The following is a 23,956-nucleotide window of genomic DNA, read 5'->3' as shown; positions in this document are numbered from 1 at the left end:
GTTCAGTTCCCACCTATGAGTGAGAGCATGTGGTGTTTGGTTTTCTGTCCTTGTGACAGTTTGCTCAGAATGATGGTGTCCAACTTCATCCATGTCCCAACAAAGGACATGAACTCATCCTTTTTTATGGCTGCATAGTATTCCGTGGTGTATATGTGCCACATTTTCTTAATCCAGTCTATCATTGATGGACATTCGGGTTGATTCCAAGTCTTTACTATTATGAATAGTGCCACAATACACATACATGTGCATGTGTCTTTATAGCCGCATGATTTATAATCCTTTGGGTATATACCTAGTAATGGGATGACTAGGTCAGATGGTATTTCTAGTTCTAGATCCTTGAGGAATCGCAGTCTTCCACGATGGTTGAACTAGTTTACAGTCCCACCAGCAGTAAAAAAGTGTTCCTATTTCTCCACATCCTCTCCAGCACCTGTTGTTTCCTGACTTTTCAATGATCGCCATTCTAACTGGTGTGAGATGGTATCTCATTGTGGTTTTGATTTGCATTTCTCTGATGGCCAGTGATGATGAGCATTTTTTCATGTGTCTGTTGGCTGCATAAATGTCTTCTTTTGAGAAGTGTCTGTTCATAGCCTTTGCCCACTTTTTGATGGGGGTGTTTGATTTTTTCTTGTAAATTTCTTTGAGTTCTTTATAGAGTCTGGATATTAGCCCTTTGTCAGATGGGTAGATTGTAAAAATTTTCTCCTATTCTGTAGACTACCTGTTCACTCTGATGGTAGCTTCTTTTGTTGTGCAGAAGCTCTTTAGTTTAATTAGATCCCATTTGTCAATTTTGACTTTCGTTGCCATTGCTTTTGGTGATTTAGTCATGAAGTCCTTGCCCATGCCTATGTATAGTATTGCCTAGGTTTTCTTCTAGGGTTTTTATGGTTTTAGGTCTAACATTTAAGTCTTTAATCCATCTTGAATTAATTTTTGTATAAGGTGTAAGGAAGGGATCCAGTTTCAGCTTTCTACATATGGCTAGCCAGTTTTCCCAATACCATTTATTAAATAGGGAATCCTTTCACCATTTCTTGTTTTTGTCAGGTTTGTCAAAGATCAGATGGGGGTGGATGTGTGCTATTATTTCTGAGGGCTCTGTTCTGTTCCATTGGTCTATATATCTGCTTTGGTAGCAGTACCATGCTGTTTTGGTTACTGTAGCCTTGTTATATAGTTTGAAGTCAGGTAGCGTGATACCTCCAACTTTGTTCTTTTGGCTTAGGATTTTCTTGGCAAAGTTGGATCTTTTTTGGTTCCATGTGAACTTTAAAGTAGTTTTTTTTTCCAATTCTGTGAAGAAAGTCATTGGTAGCTTGATGGGGATGGCACTGAATCTGTAAATTACCTTCGGCAGTATAGCCATTTTCACGATCTTGATTCTTCCTATCCACAAACATGGAATGTTCTTCCATTTGTTTGTGTCCTCTTTTATTTCGTTGAGCAATGGTTTGTAGTTCTCCTGAAGAGGTCCTTCACATTCCTTGTAAGTTGGATTCCTAGGTATTTTATTCTCTTTGAAGCCATTGTGAATGGGAGTTCACTCATGATTTCGCTCTCTGTCTGTTATTGGTGTATAGGAATGCTTGTGATTTTTGCACATTGATTTTGTATCCTGAGACTTTGCTGAAGTTGCTTATCAGCTTAAGGAGACTTTGGGCTGAGAAGATGAGGTTTTCTAAATATACAATCATGTCATCTGCAAACAGGGACAATTGGACTTCCTCTTTTCCTAATTGAATACCCTTTATTTCTTTCTCCTACCTGAGTGCCCTGACCAGAACTTCTGACACTATGTTGAATAGGAGTGGTGAGAAAGGACATCCCTGTCTTGTGCCAGTTTTCAAAGAGAATGCTTCCAATTTTTGCCCATTCGGTATGATATTGGCTGTGGATTTGTCACATATAGCTCTTAGTATTTTGAGATACGTCCCATCAGTACCTAGTTTATTGAGAGTTTTTAGCATGAAATGCTGTTGAATTTTGTCACAGGCCTTTTCTGCATCTATTGAGATAATCATGTGGTTTTTGTCTTTGGTTCTGTTTATATGATGGTTTATGTTTATTGATTTGCGTAAGTTGATCCAGCCTTGCATCCCAGGGATGAAGCCAACTTGATCATGATGGATAAGCTTTTTGATGTGCTGCTGGATTCGGTTTGCCAGTATTTTACTGAGGATTTTGCATTGATGTTCATCAGGGATATTGGTCTAAAATTCTCTTTTTTTGTTGTGTCTCTGCCAGGCTTTGGTATCAGGATGATGCTGGCCTCATAAAATGAGTTAGGGAGGATTCCCTCTTTTTCCATTGATTACAATAGTTTCAGAAGGAATGGTACCAGGTCCTCTTTGTACCTCTGGTAGAAATAGCCTGTGAATCTGTCTGGTCCTGGACTTTTTTTGGTTGGTGAGCTATTAATTATTGCCTTCAGAGCCTGTTATTGGTCTATTCAGGGATTCAACTTCCTCCTTGTTTAGTCTTCAGAGGGTGTATGTGACCAGGAATTTATCCATTTCTTCTAGATTTTCTAGTTTATTTGCATAGAGGTGTTTATAGTATTCTCTGATGGTAGTTTGTATCTGTGGGATTGTTGGTAATATTCCCTTTATCATTTTTTTATTGCATCTATTTGATTCTTTTCTCTTTTATTCTTTATTAGTGTTGCTAGCAGTCTATGAATTTTGTTGATGTTTTCCAAAAACCAGCTCCTAGATTCATTGATTTTTTGAAGAGTTTTTTGTGTCTCCTTCTCCTTCAGTTCTCCTCTGATCTTAGATATGTCTTGCCTTTTGCTAGCTTTTGAATGTGTTTGCTCTTGCTTCTCTGGTTCTTTTAATTGTGATGTTAGGGTGTCAATTTTAGATCTTTCCTTATGGGCATTTAGTGCTATAAATTTCCCTCTACACACTGCTTTAAATGTGTCCCAGAGATTCTGGTATGTTGTGTCTTTGTTCTCACTGGTTTCAAAGAATACCTTTATGTCTGCCTTCAATTCGTTATGTACCCAGTAGTCATTCAGGAGCAGGTTGTTCAGTTTCCGTGTAGTTGAGCAGTTCTGAGTGAGTTTCTTAATCCTGAGTTCCAGTTTGATTGCACTGTGGTCTGAGAGACAGTTTGTTATAATTTCTGTTCTTTTACATTTGGTGAGGAGTGCTTTACTTCGAACTATGTGGTCAATTTTGAAGTAAGTGTGATGTGGTGCTGAGAAGAATGTATATTCTGTTGATTTGGGGTGGAGAGTTCTGTAGATGTCTGTTAGGTCCACTTGGTGCAGAGCTGAGTTCAATTCCTGGATATCCTTGTTAACTTTCTGTCTCGTTGATCTTTCTAATGTTGACAGTGGGGTGTTAAATTCTCCCATTATTATTATGCAGGAGTCTAAGTCTCTTTGTAGGTCTCTAAGGACTTGCTTTATGAATCTGGGTGCTCCTGTATTGGGTGCATATATATTTAGGATAGTTAGCTCTTCTTGTTGAATTGATCACTTTACCATTATGTAATGGCCTTCTTTGTCTCTTTTGATCTTTGATGGCTTAAAGTCTGTTTTATCAGAGACTAGGATTGCAACCCCTGCTTTTTTTTTTTTTTGTTTTCCATTTGTATGGTAGATCTTCCTCCATCCCTTTGTTTTGAGCCTATGTGGTCTCCTGAATATAGCACACTGTTGGGTCTTGACTCTTTTTCCAATTTGCCAGTCTGTGTCTTTTAACTGGAGCATTTAGCCCATTTTCATTTAAGGTCAATATTGTTATGTGTGAATTTGATCCTGTCATTATGATGTTAACTGATTATTTTGCTGGTTAATTGGTGCAGTTTCTTCCTAGCATCAATGGTCTTTACAATTTGACATGCTTTTGCAGTGGCTGGTACCAGTTGTTCCTTTCCATGTTTAGTGATTCCTTCAGGAGCTCTTGTAAGGCAGTCCTGGTGGTGACAAAATCTCTCAGCATTTGCTTGTCAAGGATTTTATTTCTCCTTCATTTATGAATCTTAGTTTGGCTGGATATGAAATTCTGTGTTGAAGATTCTTTTCTTTAAGAATGTTGAATATTGGCCCCCACTCTCTTCTGGCTTGTAGCATTTCTGCTGAGAGATCCGCTGTTAGTCTGATGGGCTTCCCTTTGTGAGTAACCCGACCTTTCTCTCTGGCTGCCCTTAACATTTTTTCCTTCATTTCAACTTTGGTGAATCTGACAATTATGTGTCTTGGAGTTGCTCTTCTCAAGGAGTATATTTATGGCATTCTCTGTATTTCCTGAATTTGAATGTTGGCCTGCCTTGCTAGGTTGGGGAAGTTCTCCTGGATAATATCCTGCAGAGTGTTTTCCAACTTGGTTTCATTCTCCCTGTCACTTTCAGGTACACCGATCAGATGTAGATTTGGTCTTTTCACATAGTCCCATATTTCTTGGAGGCTTTGTTTGTTTCTTTTTACTCTTTTTTCTCTAAACTTCTCTTCTCACTTCATTTCATTCATTTGATCTTCAATCACTGATACCCTTTTTTCCACTTGATCGAATTGACTACTGAAGCTTGTGCATATGTCATGTACTTCTCATGCCATGGTTTTCAGCTCCATCAGGTCATTTAAGGTCTTCTCTATGCTGTTTATTCTAGTTAGCCATTTGTCTAACCTTTATCAAGGTTTTTAGCTTCTTTGCTATGGGTTCGAACATCCTGTAGTTCGGAGAATTTTGTTATTACCAATCATCTGAAGCCGTCTTCTCTCTACTCGTCAAAGTCATTCTCTGTCCAGCTTTGTTCCATTGCTGGCGATGAGCTCGGTTTCTTTGGAGGAGAAGAGGCGCTCTGATTTTTAGAATTTTCAGCTTTTCTACTCTGATTTCTCCCCTCTTTGTGGTTTTATCTGCCTTTGGTCTTTGTTGATGGTGACGTACAGATGGGGTTTTGATGTGGCTGTCCTTTCTGTTTGTTAGTTTTCCTTCTAACAGTCAGGACCCTCAGCTGCAGGTCTGTTCGAGTTTGCTGGAGGTTCACTCCATACCCTGTTTGCCTGGGTATCACCAGCAGAGGCTGCAGAACAGCAAATATTGCAGAACAGCAAATGTTGCTGCCTGATCCTTCCTCTGGAAACTTCATCTCAGCGGGTCACCTGTCCATATGAGATGTCAGTCAGCCTCTATTGGGAGGTGCCTCCAAGTTAGGCTACTTGGGGGCAGGGACCCACTTGAGGAGGCAGTCTGTCCATTCTCAGATCTCAAAGTCCATGCTGGGAGAACCACTACTCTCTTCAAGCTGTCAGATAGGGACATTTAAGTCTGCAGAAGTTTCTGCTACCATTTGTTCAGCTATGCCTTGCCCCCAGAGGTGGAGTCTACAGAGGCAGGCAGCCCTCCTTTAGCTGCGGTGGGCTCCACCCAGTTCGAGCTTCCCAGCTGCTTTGTTTACCTTCTCAAGTCTCAGAAATGGCGGGCACCCCTCCCCCAGCCTCGCTGCTGCCTTGCAGTTCGATCTCAGACTGCTGTACTAGCAGTGAGTGAGGCTCCATGGGCATGGGACCCTTCGAGCCAGGTGCTCATGTAATCATATGTGATTATATAATCATATAATCTTCTGGTATACCGTTTGCTAAGACCATTGAAAAAGCGCAGTATTAGGGTGGGAGTATCCCGAGTTTCCAGGTACTGTCTGTCATGGCTTCCCTTGGCTGAGAAAGGGAATCCCCAACCCCTTGTGCTTCCTGGGTGAGGCAATGCCCAGCCCTGATTTGGCTTATGCTCCGTGGGCTTCACCCACTGTCCAACAAGCCCCAGTAAGATGAACCCGGTGCCTCAGTTGGAAATGCTCCGTGGGCTTCACCCACTGTCCAACAAGCCCCAGTAAGATGAACCCGGTGCCTCAGTTGGAAATGCAGAAATCACCCGTCTTCTGCATCGCTCACACAGCTATAGACTGGAGCTGTTCCTATTTGGCCATCTTGGAACCTCCTCAGTAATAATTATTGGTTTGAAAAAATACTTAAGGAAACCATCAAGAACAATATAAAAAATTCCTTGGATCCCTCATTGATATCTATTTATCCGTCTCCATATATTTTACAAGCCTGGCAACTTTTTAATTTAATTTTGTGAAAGGATATTCTTGCTGTTTTCATCCTACACCTAGCCATGTGGAGGATGTTATTACTGAATTTATGATTTGCTAAGAGATGTGAATCAATGATTAAGAATATACCAGAGTGAGTGGGCTAATGTCTAATGTGATTTCTTTTGGCTAAAAGAAACTGTATTAGTTTGTTCTTGCATTGCTATAGAAAACTACCTGAAGCTGGGTACTTTATGAAGAAAAAAGTTTAGATTGACTCACAGTTCTGCAAGCTATATGGGAAGCATGGCTGAGGAGACCTCAGGAAACTTAAAATCATGGCGGAAGGTGAAGGGTAGTAGGCCCTTATTCACATGGCAGAGCAGGAGACAGAGAGGGAAGGGAATGATGCTACACACTTTTATACAACCAGATCTTGTGAGAACTCTATCAAGAGACTGCTCTAGGGGGATGGGGCTAAACCATTAGAAACCACCCTCATGATCCAGTCACCTCCCACCAGTCCCCACCTCCAACTCTGGGGATTACAATTCAACATGAAATTTGAGTGGGGAATCAAAGCCAAACCATGTTAGAAGCCCTTTGGCCTTTACAGTATTTAAATTTAAAAAGAACAGACAAATTATCAAGATCATATGGTCACAAAATGGAAGAAAGCAAACAGAATTATTAAAGTGATGAACCTGCTGGTTTTCTGTAGAGGGAAAAGGCCACTTAAACCACTTGGCCAGGTGCGGTGGCTCATGCCTGTAATCCCAGCACTTTGGGAGGCTGAGGTGGGCGGATCACGAGGTCAGGAGATTGGGATCATCCTGGCTAACACGGTGAACCCCCATCTCTACTAAAAATACAAAAAAAAAAAATTAGCCGGGTGTGGTGGCATGTGCCTGTAGTCTCAGCTACTTGGGAGACTGAGGCAGGAGAATGGCTGAACCTGGGAGGTGGAGCTTGCAGTGAGCCAAGATTGCGCCACTGCACTCCAGCCTGGGCGACAGAGCCAGACTCCATCTCAGAAAAATAAATAAATAAATGAATGAATAAGTAAATAAATAAATAAAGTGAAACCACTTAACGATCAAAATTTCATAGTGGGAAAATCAGGTTTTTCGACGTTAGCCTGAAGAATGCCACATAAAAGAAAAAGGAAATTAATTTTCTTATTTGTGTTTGTGTTGGAGGTCACCAGCTTCACCCCTACCTTTCGACACTTGTTAGAAGGACTTACAGAACTTAGTATGTTGTACTCAAGGCTGAGATTTATTACAGCAGTGTAATAAGGATACATATCCAGATCATAAGAGAAAAAGACACAGGTAGAACCTGTGAGGTATCAGTTTGAAGGTTTTCTTATGCTCTCTTCCTCATGAAGAGCCACACATGTGAGACTTGTTAGGACTTGCAGAACTTAGTGTGTTGTACTCATGGCTGAGGTTTATTACAGCAGTGTAGTAAGGATACACATCCAGATCATAACAGAAAAAGACACAGGTAGAACCTGGAGGTATCAATGTGAAGGTTTTCTTATGCTCTCTTCCTCATGAAGAGCTTAATCTTCCCCCAGCAGTGAAAATGTAGCAATATATATGTTATGGTTCCACCCAGGGAAGCTCATTAGAGATTCAGTGCTCAAGATTTTATTGTAGGTACCCTTTGCCTATCGCATACCAAAATCCCAAACTCCCAGAAGCATAAACCACATTGCTTGTGTAGACAGTTTAAGCACAATGAGCCACCCTTATCAGGCAGTGTTTTATATCAGTGTAGTATACTGTTTACAATCCAAGTTCACAGGTGCCAGCTAATGGCCACCCTTGCAAGCAGTCTGTCAGGATGACAGTTTCAGGCCTTCTATGTTAACTCTTTTCTAAACAGTGTTATATTTAGGTTCTAATTGAAATGTATACTAATTTCTAGAATAGCAATATGCTGAATAAAGTTTGTTTTATTGGCCTAATTTTTCTGGCAAAGTTGTATGACAGCACATAGGACATCCTTTATCTCACAGTTGAATTTTGCATCATGATGTCAAGGAAGATTGTGAGTGGAAAAAATGTGAACTCAAACTATGTTTTTTCCTAGTCTCTCAATAACGACAGTCAACACAGAAGACTTCTGTGACCACATGTGTGAGAGTTTTTCCCTACACCCCAAGCAAGCAATCAGTTCTGTAGCAGATGCCAGCTAGGTGTAACAAAAAGAAAAATGAGACTATTAGAAACAAAAATCAACCAGGTAGATTTAAACCCAGCCTTACAGATAATCATTTTAAATATAAATGACCTAAATGCTCCAATTAAAAAGCAGAGATACACTGGATAAAGAAGCAATACTCAATTAAATGTGGCATACAATAAACTCACTTTAAACATAAAGGCACATAGCCAGGCATGGTGATTCACATCTGTAATCCCAATATTTCGAAAGGCTGAGGTGGGAGGATCATTTGAGCCCAGTAGTTCAAGACCAGCCTGGGCAACATAGTGAGACCCTATCTCTAAAAAGAAAAACAAACAAACAAACCTCTCTCCTCTCTCCTCTTCTCTCTCTTTCTCTCTCTCTCTCTCTCTCTCTCTCTGTCTTTGTCTCTCTCTGTGTGTGTGTGTGTATGTGCATATGCACAGATAAGTTATAAGTAAATTAAGTTTATGGAGAAACATGTGCTATGCAAACAATAATCAAAAGAAAGAGTGGCTTTGGTAACTGATATGCTTAAGGCTTTGTGTCCCCACCCAAATCTCATCTTGAATTATAATACCCTATAATCCCCATAATCCCCATATGTCAAGGAAGAGACCAGCTGGAGGTAATAGGATCATGGGGGCAGTTTCCTCCATGCTGTTCTCATGATAGTGAGTGGGTTCTCATTAGATCCGATGGTTTTATAAGTGTTTGGTAGTTCCTCCTATGCTCATTCTCCTTCCGCTGCTTTGTGAAGAAGGTGCCTTGCTTCTCCTTTGCTTTCCGCCATAATTGTAAGTTTCCTGAGGCCTCCCTGGCCATGCTGAACTGTGAGTGAATTAAACCTCTTTCCTTTATAAATAACCAGTTTTGAGCAGTTCTTTATAGCAGTGTGAAAACAGATTAATACAGCAACATAAGACAAAGTAAAATTTAAAGCAAGTAATATTTCCAGGGATAAAGAGACATATTTCATAATTATAAAGCAGATGGTTCACCAGAAAGACATAACAATTCTAAAAGTGTGTGAACAAGAAAACAAATTTCAAATACATGAATAAATAGAATGGAAATGAAAATAAACAAATTCACAATTATAGTTGGAGACTGCAATTCTTTTAATAAATGATTTGTGAAGTGTACACCCAGGATATAGAAGGCTTGAACAATATTATCAGCCGTGTTACCTACTTGACATTTGTTGAAGATGCCAACAACAATGGCAGAAAATCTATTCTTTTCAAGAGCTTACAGAACATTCACCAATATAGACCACATGTTGGACCATAAAACAAGTTTTAATAAATTTAAGATACATGAAATCATACAAAGTATGTTCTTTCACCAAAATGAAATGCAATGACTAATTAGTAACCAAAAGATTTCTAGGAAATCCCAACATATTTAGAAATTAAACTGTATACATCTGAATAACTCATGGATCACAGAAGAAATCACAAGAGAAATTAGTAAGTATTTTGAACTGAATTAATATATCAAAATTTATGGGATTTAATGAAACTAGTATTTATATGGAAATGTAAAACTTCAGTGCTTATGTTAGAAAAAAATATAAATTCAGGGCCGGGCGCGGTGGCTCAAGCCTGTAATCCCAGCACTTTGGGAGGCCGAGATGGGCGGATCACGAGGTCAGGAGATCGAGACCATCCTGGCTAACACGGTGAAACCCCGTCTCTACTAAGAAATACAAAAAATAGCCGGGCGAGGTGGCAGCGCCTGTAGTCCCAGCTACTCGGGAGGCTGAGGCCGGAGAATGGCGTGAACCCGGGAGGCGGAGCTTGCAGTGAGCTGAGATCCGGCCACTGCACTCCAGCCTGGGCTACAGAGCGAGACTCCGTCTCAAAAAAAAAAAAAAAAGAAAAAGAAAAAAATATAAATTCAGTGACTTCAGGTTTGACCTTACAAAGCTTGAAAAACAAAAGAGGAGTAAAATAAGTAGAGACAACATAAATCAATGAAATATAAAACAGACAATAGAGAAAATTAACAAATGCAAAAGTTATTCTTTGAAAAGACGAATAAAATTTATAAACCTTTTGCCAGATTTTAAACAAGACCTAAAGAAGACATAGATTACCAATATCAAGAATTAGGGGACATCACTATAGATCACACAGAAAATAAAAAGTTAAAAAGGGATTATTATTACAACCTTATGCCAATAAATTTAACAACTTAAATAAAATGGGCAAATTCCTTGAAAGCACCTACCAAAGCTTACCCACAAAGAAAAAAATAGCCCTTATAACCCTATATATGAGAAAGATAATGAGTTGGTGGTTTAAAAACCTTTTCAAAAAGGATATTGCAGGTGCAGGTAGTTTCATTGATAAATTTTACCAATAACTGAGGAAGAAACAAATGAGCTGTACACAAACTCTTCCAGAAAAGTAAAAAGGATGCACTTCCCAAGTGATTTTATGAGGCTAGCATTATTTTTATACCAAAACCAGCCAAAGGCATTACAAAAACCCAAAACTACAGACCAATATCCTTTAAGGACACAGATGCAAAAATCCTTAAAATATTAACATGTTGAATCCAGTAATATATACATACAAATATTACATGACCAAATGGAGTTAGTCCCAGAATATGATTAGTTTATTATTCCAAAATCAATGTGGTTTGCCAAATTAACAGATTAAAAATGAAAAACTACTTCATTTCAATACATGCAGAGAAGGCACTTCAAAAAAGTTAGTATTCATTCATGATTAAAAGAAAAAAAGCTCAGTAAACCAAGAATAGACGTATGCTTCCTCAATCTGATAGACAGCACCGTCAAAAAACCTACAGATGACATCAGACTTAATGGTAGAAGATGGAATTTTTTCCCCTAATATCAAGAATATAACAAAGATGTCGCCCTCACTTCTTTTATTATTATTATTTTACTTTTGGGATACCTGCAGAACATGCAGGTTTGTTACATAGGTATACACGTGTCATGGTGGTTTTCTGCACCCATCAACCCATCATCTACATTAGGTATTTCTCCTAATGCTATCCCTCCCCTAGTCCCTCACCGCCTGACAGCCCCCAGTGTGTGATGTTCCCTTCCCTGTGTCCATGTGTTTTCATTGTTCAGCTCCCACTTATGAGTGAGAACATGTAGTGCTCTCACAACTTCTAATCAATATTATGCTGAAGTTTCTAGCCAGTGCAGTAATGGAAGAAAAATAAATAAAAGACACACATGTATTTGGAAAGTGAAAAGTAAAGCTGTCTTTGTTTCATGTAATATGACAATGAAAAACTGCTTCTATTTCATATGACATGATAAAATAATTTACTAGAATTAATAAATGAATCTAACAAGGACTCAACTGTATTTCTCCTTACCAGCAATGAACAATTGGAAGTTGAAAATTTTAAAATACCATTTATCATTATATCAAAAATATTAAATAATTGGGGATAAATGTTACTAAATATGTCCAAGACCTTTACACCTTTACACTGAATACTTCAAAACATTGTTGAGAGTAATTAAAGACGACCTAAATAAATGAAGTGATATATTGTGTGGCTTAGAAGACTCAGTATTTTTCACGTGTCATTTCTACCCAAGTTGATATAGATTCAGTACAAATACAGTAGTCTTAACAGGAATTTTTGTAGAAATTGTTAGGCTAATTCTAAAATTGATAGAGAAATCAAAATAGCTTAAAATAGCTGAGACAAATTTGAAAAAGAATAATATTGGAGGATTTATATTACCTATAGTGTGAAGATATGTATTCCATAGCTATAGTAATCAAGACAGTATGTTACTAGCATAAGTTAGATTAGGATTTCTCAACCTTGACATAAATGACATTTGGGGCTGGATATTTCTTTCTTAAAGAGTGCTGTCCTGTACTTATAGGATGTCTCACAGCTTCTCTGACCTCTACTCACTAGATGCCAGAAGCACCCATATTCTCTAGTTGTGACAACCAAAAAATGTCTCTAGACATTCCTGAATTTATCCTAGGGGACAAAAATCATCCGCAGTTCAGGAGCACTGAGTTTTACTTGTAGAACAATTGAACAAAATAAAAGAATTGAGAAATAGACCCTCATATATGTCCTCAGTTGATTTTTTTTTTTTTTTTTTTGAGACGGAGTCTCACTTTGCTGCCCAGGTTGGAGTGCAGTGGCGCAATCTCTGCTTCCTGCAAGCTCCGCCTCCTGGGTTCAGGTGATTCTCCTGCCTCAGGCTCCTGAGTAGCTGGGACCACAGGCACACACCACCACACCCAGCTAATTTTTTTGTATTTTTGGTAGAGATGGGGTTTCACCATATTGGCCAGGCTGGTCTTGAACTCCTGACCTCAGTTAATCTGCCTACCTCGACCTCCCAATCAGTTGATTTTTAACAATGGTGCAAAGGCAATTCAATACAGAAAGTATACTCTTTCAACAAATGGAATTGAAATCCTTGGATTTCCATTTTTTAAAATGAACCCTTAATTTTCATCATATATAAAATCAAAACTTTGTATATATAAAATTAAAATGGATCGTAGCCCCCAAGCCCAATTCTCCATCTGCCACACCCCTCAGGGCCTGAGCACACCATACCGGGGTGGGGGAATCACCATGCCCCATCCACCCTTGTTGGCACCAGAGCACTCCTCCTGGGGGCCTAAGGACAGGCTGATCCAACATACCACTATCACTGTAGCTAGCATTCACTCAGAGATAGCACCTGTGGGTCTGGGGACTGGCCCACCCCTCCTATCATAGCCACCAACAGCAGCATAGATGGCTTGGGAGCCAGAGGATTGTCCTGCCACTGCTGCTGCCATCACCCATGCCATGCTCACTGCCCAGGGGCCTGAAGATTCTCCCACCTGCAAAACCCACCACTGTTACTGCCAGCACCCAAGCAAGCTGCTTAGAGGCCCAAGAATTGGTCCACCTGGATTCACTAACACTGATGCCAGCATATACCTTCCTGGGGCCCAAGGACAGGCATGCTCAGTCCACTGTTGTCACCCATGGGACTAGAGGACTGGCCCACCTGGTGTCCCTGTCTTCAGAAAAACTTCTCCACAGCTCCCACTAACAGTTGCTCCCTAAACCACTGAGGAAATTACAGACACCACTGACACTATTTACAAGTAAAGAAATCCTATAGAAACCACACTACATCACATATCTAGAATCAAAGCCAAAATGCCTTGCCCGGGCAACACAATAGGAACACATTTTTAGGAAAAAGTCCTCTTCTATGAAAGCAAATTCAAAAAATTGAAGAAGTAGCTGTTAGAACAGGTGCACAGGTGTTAATGTAAGGACACAAGAAATGTGAAAAAGCAAGGAAGTATGGCACCTCCAAAGGGACACAATAATTCTCCAGCAACAAATTCCAGTGAAAAAGAAATTCATAAAGTCCCAGCAAAAGAGTTCAAAATAATAAGAAGCTCAGTGAGATTCAAGAGAATTTTTTTAAAAATACAAAGAAATAAGAAAAACTCAGGATATGAATGAAAAATTTAACAGATAGATATTGTTTAAAAAAAAAAAAAGAACCAAATAGAAATTCTGGAACTGAAGGATTCATATAATGAAACACAAAATGCATTCAAAAGTTTCAACAATAGACTATATCAAGCAGAAGAAAGAATTTCAGAACTTGAAGATAGGTATTTTGAAATGACTTTGTTAGATAAAAATAAAAAAATAAGAATTTTAAATAGTGAACAAAGGCTACATGATATATGGGGCACCATGAAGTGACCAAACATTTGAATTTTCAGCATTCTAGAAGGAGAAAAGAAAATGAAAGGGACAGAAAATCTATTTAATGAAATAATAGCTGAAAAGTTCCCCAGTCTGGCAAGAGATTTAGACATCCAGACACAGGAAGCAAAGCAATCCCCAGATAGAGACAATTCAAAAGGGTCTTCTCTACAGCAATTATAGTTAAACTGTCAAAAGTCAGAGAGAGAAAATTCTAAAAGTAGCAAGAAAAATACATATAGTCACTTAAGAGAACCTTCATCAGACTAACAGTGGATTTCTCAGCAGAAACCTTACAGGCCAGGAGAGAACAAGATGATATATTCCAAGTGATAAAAGAAAAAAAAATACTGTCAACCAAGGACACTATGTTCAGCCAAGTTGTCCTTCATGAATGAGGAAGAAATAAAGTCTCCCAGACAAGCAAAAGCTTGGGAAACTCATCACAACTAGACTGGCCCTACACTTGGAAGCAAAGGATAATATCTACTATCATCAAAACATATGAAAGTATAAACAAAACCCACTGGTAGAGCAAACACAAATAAGGAAGAAAATGGACTTTAATGTTACCACTACAGAAAACCGCCAAACCTCAATGATAAATGAAAGAAAAGGAAGGAAGAAAGGAAGGAAGGAAGGAAGAGAAAGAAATCGAAAAAAGATATATGAAACCATAAATCAATTAATAAAATAAGAATAAGCCCTCACATATAAATAATAACCTTGTATGTAAAAGGATTAAATTTTCCACTTACAAAATATAGACTGGTTGAATGGATTTCTTTAAAAAAGGAAAAATTTACCCAATGATACACTGCTTACAAGAAACTCATTTCACCTATAAAGACACATAGACAGAAAGTAAAGGAAGGCAAAAAATATTCAATGCAAATGAAAATGAAAAGCAGGCAGGAGTAGCTATACTTATATCAGATAAAACAGACATTAAGTCTAAAACAGCAAAAATACACAAAGAAGGTCATTATGTAATGATAAAGGGATCAATTCAGCAAGAGGATGTAATAATTCTAAACACATATGTGCCCAACACTGGGGCATGCCGATATATAAAGCAAAAATTATTAGATCTAAAAGATATAATTCAATACGATAATAGTTGGGGACTTCAAGACTCTAATCTCAGCATAGGATAGATTATCTAGACAGAAAACTAATAGAGAAGCATTGGATTTAAGCTGAATTTTAGACCAAATGAACATTTACGGAACATTTCATCTAATAGCTAGAGAATACACATTGTTCTTGTGAACACATGGGACATGCTCCAGGATAGACCATATGTTGGGACACAGAAAAAATCACAACAAATTTTTAAAAAGTGAAATCATATCAAATATTTTCTCAAACCACAATGGAATAAAACTAGAAATCAATAACAAGAGGAACTTGGAGATGGTACACATACATAGAAATTAAACAGCATGCTCCTGAATGACTATTAGGTCAAAGAAGAAACTAAGAAGGAAATAAAAAATTTCTTGAAAGAAAGGAAAATTGAAATACAACATACCAAAACTTAAGAATAGCTAAAGCAGTGCTAAAAAGGAAGTTTATAACACATTCTATCCATGTAACCAGATATCACATAGTTCCCATAAAGATGTACAAATATTGCATATCCATTATAAATAATGGATCACAGACCTAAATGTAAGAGTTACAATTTCCTAGAAGAAAACATAAGAGAAAACAGTGATTTTGAGGTAGGCAAGGATTTCTTAAGTAGGACATAAAGGACATGAATTCTAAGTGATAAATATTGATAAATTAGACTTCATAAAAATTAAAAACTTGTTCTTCAAAAACACTGTTAAGAAAATAAAAAGGCAGTGACTTCTGGTTCCAAAATGGTGACATGGAAGCAAGCTGACTTTATTCCTTAGCACAGAAAGCCAAAAACAAATATACAGTGCCAAGATTTTCACCAGTAATACCCCGTAACTCAAATATGAAGATGAAACAGTTCCCAGGGCCACAGAGATATGAAAAAACTCCAAGCAGGCAGAAGGCAGTAAGATAATTGGACTTGTATGTCTGCCATACCCCTCTCTTCAATTTGCCGAGTAGTAAGCACACAGAAAACTTCCCCCCAGATCACAGCTTCTATGCTGAATAAAGTGAAACTGAGTTGGACAACCAGTTTCTCCACCATTTTGGGTTTTCTGGCAGGAGACCTGTCCCTCCTTCAACCCACAGGAAGCATTGGGAGTGCATGAAGGGAAAAATATTCTTGAGAACAGCCAGAGGCAAAGTTAGGGTGGGGCAGAGGTGGGACTACCATTGCCAACCCTGGAAACTCCACTCTATAACTTGGCCAAAGGAGATGCCAAATCAGAGTGACCGTTCAGCAGCACCACCTTCTGCCTTCTGTAGAAGATTTATTCCACAGTTTTCTTGGGTACAACCCCTTAGCCAGCCTTTCTACACTACTGGATGTCTCCTTTGGGACCTTACCCATTTGAGACAGGTGACACTCTGTGTTCTTCAACTAAGTCAAACCTGGACATAAAGTGCTGGTGCTGAAAAGAAAGCAGAGAACTAGATGGAATAAATGAAAGAAAATTAACAGGTAAATTACGAAGAATCTCTAATCAAACATATGCAATAAATAGCAAAGTAAATCAGATAGAGAAAACTAGAATAAATAATCCTTCAAAGCAAAGATAGACATACATCTACAAGAAGCAGCAGCAAACAGGCAAACATGATCTCTTCAAACAGACAAAGCAAGGAACCAGTGACTGACCCTAATGAGACAACAATATGTGAACTCTCTGACCAAGAATTCAAGATAGCAGTTTAAAAGAAACTCAGTGATCTCCGAGATAACACAGAAAAGAAATTCATGAATTTAATATAGAAATATGACAGAGATTGAAACAATTTTTTACACCAAACAGAAATCTTGGAACTGAGAAATACATTTGCTGACCTGAAAATTTTGTTAGAGACTCTTGGCAGCAGAATGGATCAAGCAAAGGAAAGAAGCAGTGAGCTCAAAGACTGGCTACTTGAAAATACACAGAGAAAAAAGAATGAAAAGGAATGAAGATCATCTATAAAATATAGAAAATTACCTTACAGAATGGGGGAAAATATTTGCAAGCTATTCACCTGACTGCAAATAAAATAATCAACAAATGGGAGCGACAATTGACAGAATGGGAGAGTATATTTGCAAGCTATCTGAGGAGAGATTAATACCAGAATATATAAGCTCAACCAACTCAGCCAAAAAAAAAAAAAGAAAAGCAAATTGTCTGATTTTAAAATGGGTAAAAGATCTGAGTAGATGTTTTTCAAAAGAAGACATACAAATGGCTAACAGGTATATGAAAAGATGCTCAGCATTACTGATTATCAGAGGAATACAAATCGAAACCACAAAGGATGTCATCTTACCCCAATTAAAGTGGATTTTGTCAAAAAGGGAATAACAGATGCTGGTGATGATGTGGAGAAAGGTGAATTCTCATACACTGTCAGTGGGAATGTAAATTAATATAGCCACTATGGAAAACTAGAGGTTCCTTGAAAAACTAAAAATAGAACTACCATATGATCCAGCAATTCCACTACTGGGTATATATCCAAAAGAAAGAAAACCAATACATTGAAGCAATATCTATACTCCCATGTTTATTGGAGCACTCTTCACAATAGCCAAAATATGGAATCAACCTAAGTGCCCACCAGTGGATAAATGGTTAAGGAAAATATGGTATATTTAATATTAGCCAATATATGGAATAGCCAAAATATGGAATCAACCTAAGTGCCCACCAGTGGATAAATGGTTAAGGAAAATATGGTATATATACACAACAGAATACTATTTAGCTATAAAAATGAAGGAAATTCTGTCATTTGCAGAAACATGGATGGAATTGGAGGTTATTGTGTTAAGGGAAATAGGCCAAGCACAGAAAAACAAATACTGCAGGTTCTCACTTCTGTTTGGGAGCTAAACAAGTGGAACTCATGAAGATAGATTGGTGGTTACCAGAGTCTGGAAAGTATGGGTTGGGGTGGGGATGAAGAGAGGTTGATTAACGGGTATGGACATACAGTTTGATAGAAGAAATAAGACCTAGTGTTTGAAAGATCAGTAGGGTGACTATAGTTTACAATAACCTGTTGTATATTTCAAAATAGCTACAAGAAATTAAAATGTTTCTAGCATAAAGAAAAGACAATTTTTAAGGTGATACATAGCCCAATTACACTGATTTGACCTTTACAAATTATATAAATGTATTAACTATCACATGTACCCTAAAAATATGTACATCTATTATGTATCAATAAAAAATAAAATTAATAAAGAAAAACTCTCACATTTACCCTGAAAATACGTACATCTCTTATGTATCAATAAAAAATAAAATTAATAAAGAAAAGAAAAAGATGAACTCTGATTGAGAGAACATATATCTCCCAAAACATACATCTGCTAAAGGACTTGTATCCAGAATGTATACAGAACTGTTAGAACTCAAACAACCCAATAAAAAGTGGGCAAAAGATTAGGACATTTCACCCAAGAAGATACATGAATGGCAAATAAGCACTTAAAAAAGATTCTCAGCAGGCTGATTATGGTGGCTCACTCCTGTAATCCCAGCACTTTGGGAGGCCAAGGTGAGTGGATCGCCTGAGGTCAGGAGTTCAAGACCAGCCTGCCCAACATGGTGAAACCCCATCTCTACCCAAAATACACAAATTAGCCAGGCATGGTAGGGCACACCTGTAATCCCATCTACTCGGGAGGATGAGGCAGGAGAATCACTTGAACCCAGAAGGTGGAGGTTGCAGTGAGCCGAGATGGCACCACTGTACTCCAGCCTGGGTGACAGAGCGGATTCTGTCTTAAAAAAAAAAAAAAGAGATGCTCAGCATCATTAGTCATACCCTCTGGAATGGCTAAAATTTAAAAGACTGAAAATACCAAGTATTGGAGAGATTGCTAGTAGAAATGCAAAATGGAACATTTGGAAAAACAATTTGACAATTTTTGTTACATGAAATATATTACATATTTACAAAGTATTGGACCACCCCTTGGTGTTTATTTATCTAAGATAAATGAAAGCTTTTTGTCCACACAAAGACTTGTACTAGAATGTGGATAGCAGCTTTATTCATAATAGCCTCTAACTGGAAGGGACCCTAAATGTCTATCAACTGATAAATGAATAATTAAGTTGTTAAAAGGAACAAACTTTTTTTTTTGAGATGGAGTCTTGTTCTGTCACCCATATTGGGGTGCAGTGTCACGTTCTCTGGTCACTGCAACCTCTGCCTCCCAGGTTCAGACAATTCTCCTGCTTCAGCCTCCCAAGTAGCTGGGATTACAGGCCTATGCCACCAGGCCCAGCTAATTTTTGTATTTTTAGTAGAGACGAGGTTTCAGCATGTTGGCCAGGCTGGTCTCGAACGCCTGACCTCAGGTGATCCACCCGCCTTGGCCTCCCAAAGTGCTGGGATTACAGGTGAGAAACAAACTGTTGATGTACACAACAATATGGGTGAATCTCAAAATCATCATGCTAAGTCAAAGAGACCAGACACAAAAACTACATTCTGAGCTCATTCATGTGAAATTCTACAAAAAGCAAAATGTAAAGCAATAGAGGCAGATCATTGGTTCCCAGAGACCAAAGAGTCTTGGTAAGTGATTGACTGCAGAGGGGCAGAAAGGATTTTTTGTGATGGTAGAATGTCTCTAAGTCATTATTGTAGTAGTGATCACTTCAGTAAGGCTTTTTTTTTTTTTTTTTTTTTTTTTTTTTTTTTAACAAATTAAAGGCCTATTTCTTGGTCACATAATCTTTGCCAAGCTCTTTGGCCCTCAGGCCCACTCCATCATGTTATCTGGAGCTCCCTCCCAACTTTAGCTTTAGCTTTTCCTGTTTAGTGCCTTTTTACCCTGTTGCTGTTTAGACTTTTCCTGTGGATGACTGTTACTGAAAAACACTATTCAGGATCCCATTCTCTCTGAGCTGAGTTCTCTGTGTTCTCCATACTAATACATTAAGTGCATCTTTTTTAGTATATTAAAGTCAAGGCCTAGAGAAGGTCTCATCTTAACACACTGGAAAAATAGTCATTTTTAATATAGCATATGTTTTTAAGAGTCTAGAAGTTTACTTTTCTGAAATTCACTTTCAGTCTCCTCCATATCATGTTTGAAATAAATTTCTGCAGATTAAGGCCTACATCTCCAGTTTGCTAAATTAATCTCAGGATGGTCTCAGGAATCTGTGTTTTGAAAGAATCCAACAAGTGATCTTACTGATCAATCAGGCTTAGAAACTACTGGATTGAGGTAGTTTCTGACTCCATCTTTTAAAAACAGATGAATAAAATCTTAATAAAAATCTTAATAAATAGATAAAGTATTTTATCTTTTCATACCTTTACTCAGACTCACTAAGGTGTACAAATGCAGATTTTATCAGACGTCTTTGCAGAATACTTTTTCACATGCCATTATCTGCTGTCTCTCACTACTACAGTTGATCTTTTCACTCTCTAAAGGAAAGCAGGGTATTATCTAGCTAGTTTTATTAGGAGACTACTATGTGCCAGACATTCTACAAGGGCTCACTATTTAATTCTCATAGATGATAAAAATGAAGTTAGAGACGATGATAAGTAACTTGGCCAAGGATGTAGCTAATAAGTACCAGGGGTGAGGTTTGTGCTTGGCTTTAAAACAAGGGTATTTTTCTTTTTAAATATATTTGTATAAATTTAAAGAGTACAAGTGCAGTTTTGTTAAATGGATATATTGAGTAGGGATATATTCTGGGCTTTTAGTGTAACCATCACTCAAACAGTATACCTTGCACTCATTAATTAATTTCTCATCCCTGAACCCCCTCCCACTCCCTACCCTTCTGAGTCTCCAGTGACTATAATTCCACACTCTGTCCATGTGTACACATTATTTGGCTCTTACTTATAAGTGAGAACATCCAGTATTTGACTTGTCCCTGAGTTGTTTTCACTTAACAACATGGATGGCCTCCAGTTCCATCCATGTTGCTGCAAAAGACATGATCCCATTCTTTCTTATGGCTGAATAGTATTCCATTGTGTGTGTGTGTGTGTGTGTGTATTTACCACATTTTATTTATCCAGTCGTCCACTGATGGACACTAAGGTTGATTCCATATCTTTGCTATTGTGAATAGTGTTACAGTAAATATTTGAGTACAAGTATCTTTTTAATATGATGATTACTTTTCCTGTGGGTATATACTCAGTAGTGAGATTGCTGGATTGAATGGCAGTTCTATTTTTAGTTCTTTGGGAAATCTCCATACTGTTTTCCGTAGAGGTTGTACTAATTTGCATTCCCACCAACAGTGTATAAGCATTTCCTTTTCTCCACATACTCATCAACATCTGTTATTTTTTGTCTTTTTAATAATAGGCATTCTATTGGCATAAGATGGTATCTTAATGTGGCTTTAACATTTCTCTGATGATTAATGATGTTGAGCATTTTTTCATATGCTTGTTGGTCATTCGTGGGTCTTCTTTTAAGAAATGTCTATTTGTGTCTTTTGCCAGTTTTTTAATAGGGCTATTTGTTGTTTTGTTATTGTTGTTGAGTTGTTTGAGTTCCTTGTAAATTCTGGAAATTAGTTCTTGTAGGATTCATAGTTTGCAAATATTTTCCCCCAATCTGCAGGTTGTCTGTTCACTTTTTAAATTATTTCCTTTTCCATGCAGGTGCTTTTTAGTTTAATATAGTTCCATATGTCTGTTTTTGATTTCGTTGCTTATGGTTTCAAGGTCTTATGAATTCTTTGCCTAGACAAATGTCAAGAAGAGTTTTCCCTAAGTTTTCTTGTAGAATTTTTATAGTTTCAGATCACAAATTTAAGTCTTTTATTTGTCTGTATTTGATTTTTTAATATGATTTGAGACTTTCTTCCACATATGACAATCCAATTTTCCCAACACCATTTATTGAAAAAGATATCTTTTTCCTAGTGTATGTTCTTGTCACCATTGTCAAAGATCAGTTAGCTATAGATATGTGGCTTTATTTCCGGGTTCTCTGTTCTTTTACATTGATCTATGTGTCTGTTTTTATGCCAGTACCATGCTGTTTTGATTATTATAACCTTGCAGTATAATTTGAGGTCAGGTAATATGCTCTCTCTAGCTTTGTTCTATTTGCTTAGGATTGTTTCTGCTATTTAGGCTGTTTTTCGGTTCCATATGAATTTTAGGATGGTTTTTTTCTCATTCTGTGAAAAGTGATGTTGGCATTTTGGTAGGAATTGCATTGAATCTGTAGATTGTTTTGGCAGTATTCTCATTTTAATTATATTAATTCTTCTGATTCATGAACATGAAATGTTTTTCCATTAGCTTGTGTCACCTGAAATTTCATTCGTCAGTGTTGTAGTTTTCCTTCTTTCACCTCCTTGGTTAACTATATTCCTAGGTATTTTATTTTATTTTTTGTAGCTATTGTAAATGGGATTGCCTTCTTGATATGGTTTTCAGCTTGATTATTATTGGTGTATAGAAATGACACTCATTTTTGAATATTGATTTTGTATTCTGAAACCTTAGTGAATTCAATTATCAAACCTAAGAATTTTTTGGAGGAGTCTTTAGGTTTTTCTAGGTTTAAGAGCATATTGTCAGTGAACAGAAATACATTATTTCTGACTTCTTCTTTTCCAACTTGGATGCCTTTTCTTTCTTCCTTTTGCCTGATTGCTCTGGCTAGGACTTCCAGTACTAAGTTGAATAGGAGTGGTGAAAGTGGGCATTCTTGCCTTATTCTAGTTCTTAGGGGAATTGTTTTCAACTTTTCCCAACTCAGTATGATATTGGCCATAGGTTTGTTGCATATGGCCTTTATTATTTTGAGGTATGTTTTTTCTACTTTGCCTAGTTTGTTGAGAGCTTTTATCATGAGGGGATGTTCAATTTTATCAAATGCTTTTTCCACATCTATTGAAATGATTATGTAATTTTTGTCTTTAACTGTGTTTATGTAATGAAACACATTTATTGGTTTGTATATGTTGAGCCATCCTTGCATCCCTGGAATACAACCCACTTGGTCATGGTGTGTTATCTTTTTGATGTGCTGGTGAATTCAGTTTGCTAGTATTTTGTTGAGGATTTTTGCATCTATCTTCATCAGGGATATTGGTCTGCAGTTTTTTTTGGTTGTTTGTGTTCTCGTCAGACTTTGGTGTCAGAGTGATACTGGCTTCGTGTAATGAGCTAGGGAGGATTCTCTCCTGCTCAGTTTTTTTGGAACAGTTTCAGTAAAATTGGTACCAGTTATTCTTTGTATGTTTGATAGAATTTGACTGTGAGTTCATCTTGACCTAGGCTCTTTTTTTTTGTTGGGAGGATTTTTGTTATTGGTCTGTTGAGGATATCTAGTTCTTCACGGTTCAGTCTTATGAGGTTTTATGTTTCCAGGAATTTATCCATTTTCTCTAGGTTTTTTAGTTTGTGAGTGTATGGTAGAGTCTGATGATCTTTTGTATCTCTGTGGTGTCAGTTACAATGTCTTCTTCGTTTCTTGTTATGTTTATTTAGATATTCTTTCTTCTTGGTTAGTCCAGATAGCAATTTATCAACTTGTTTATCTTTTCAAAGAACTGACTTTTCAATTCAGTGATCCTTTGTTTTTGTTTTGTTTTGTTTGGTTTGTCTCCATATCATTTAGTTATACTCTGATCTTTGTTATATTTTTTCTTCTGCTAGCTTTGGGTTGTTTTTTTCTTGTTTTTCTAGTTTCTTGAGGTATGACGTTAGGGTGTTAATTTGTAATCTTTCTATTCTTTTGATGTAGGCATTTGATGCTATAAAACTCCCTCTTAGCACTGCTTTGGCTGTATCCCAGAGGTTTTGGTAATTCTGTCTCCAT

The 23,956-nt window shown here is 37.6% G+C and overlaps 1 protein-coding gene across 1 annotated transcript in view; it reads left to right on the top strand.

The window, feature by feature from the left end:
• The window catches only part of ANKRD31 (ankyrin repeat domain 31), a 160,681-nt gene that overhangs the window by 96,555 nt on the left and 40,170 nt on the right, over positions 1–23,956 (top strand). The window lies entirely within an intron of this gene.

This window comes from Theropithecus gelada, chromosome 6 (genome assembly GCF_003255815.1).
Source record: "Theropithecus gelada isolate Dixy chromosome 6, Tgel_1.0, whole genome shotgun sequence".
Classification (NCBI taxonomy): domain Eukaryota; kingdom Metazoa; phylum Chordata; class Mammalia; order Primates; family Cercopithecidae; genus Theropithecus; species Theropithecus gelada.
The sequence above is the reverse complement of the archived record's forward strand: the minus strand, read 5'-3'. Positions and strand labels throughout refer to the sequence as shown.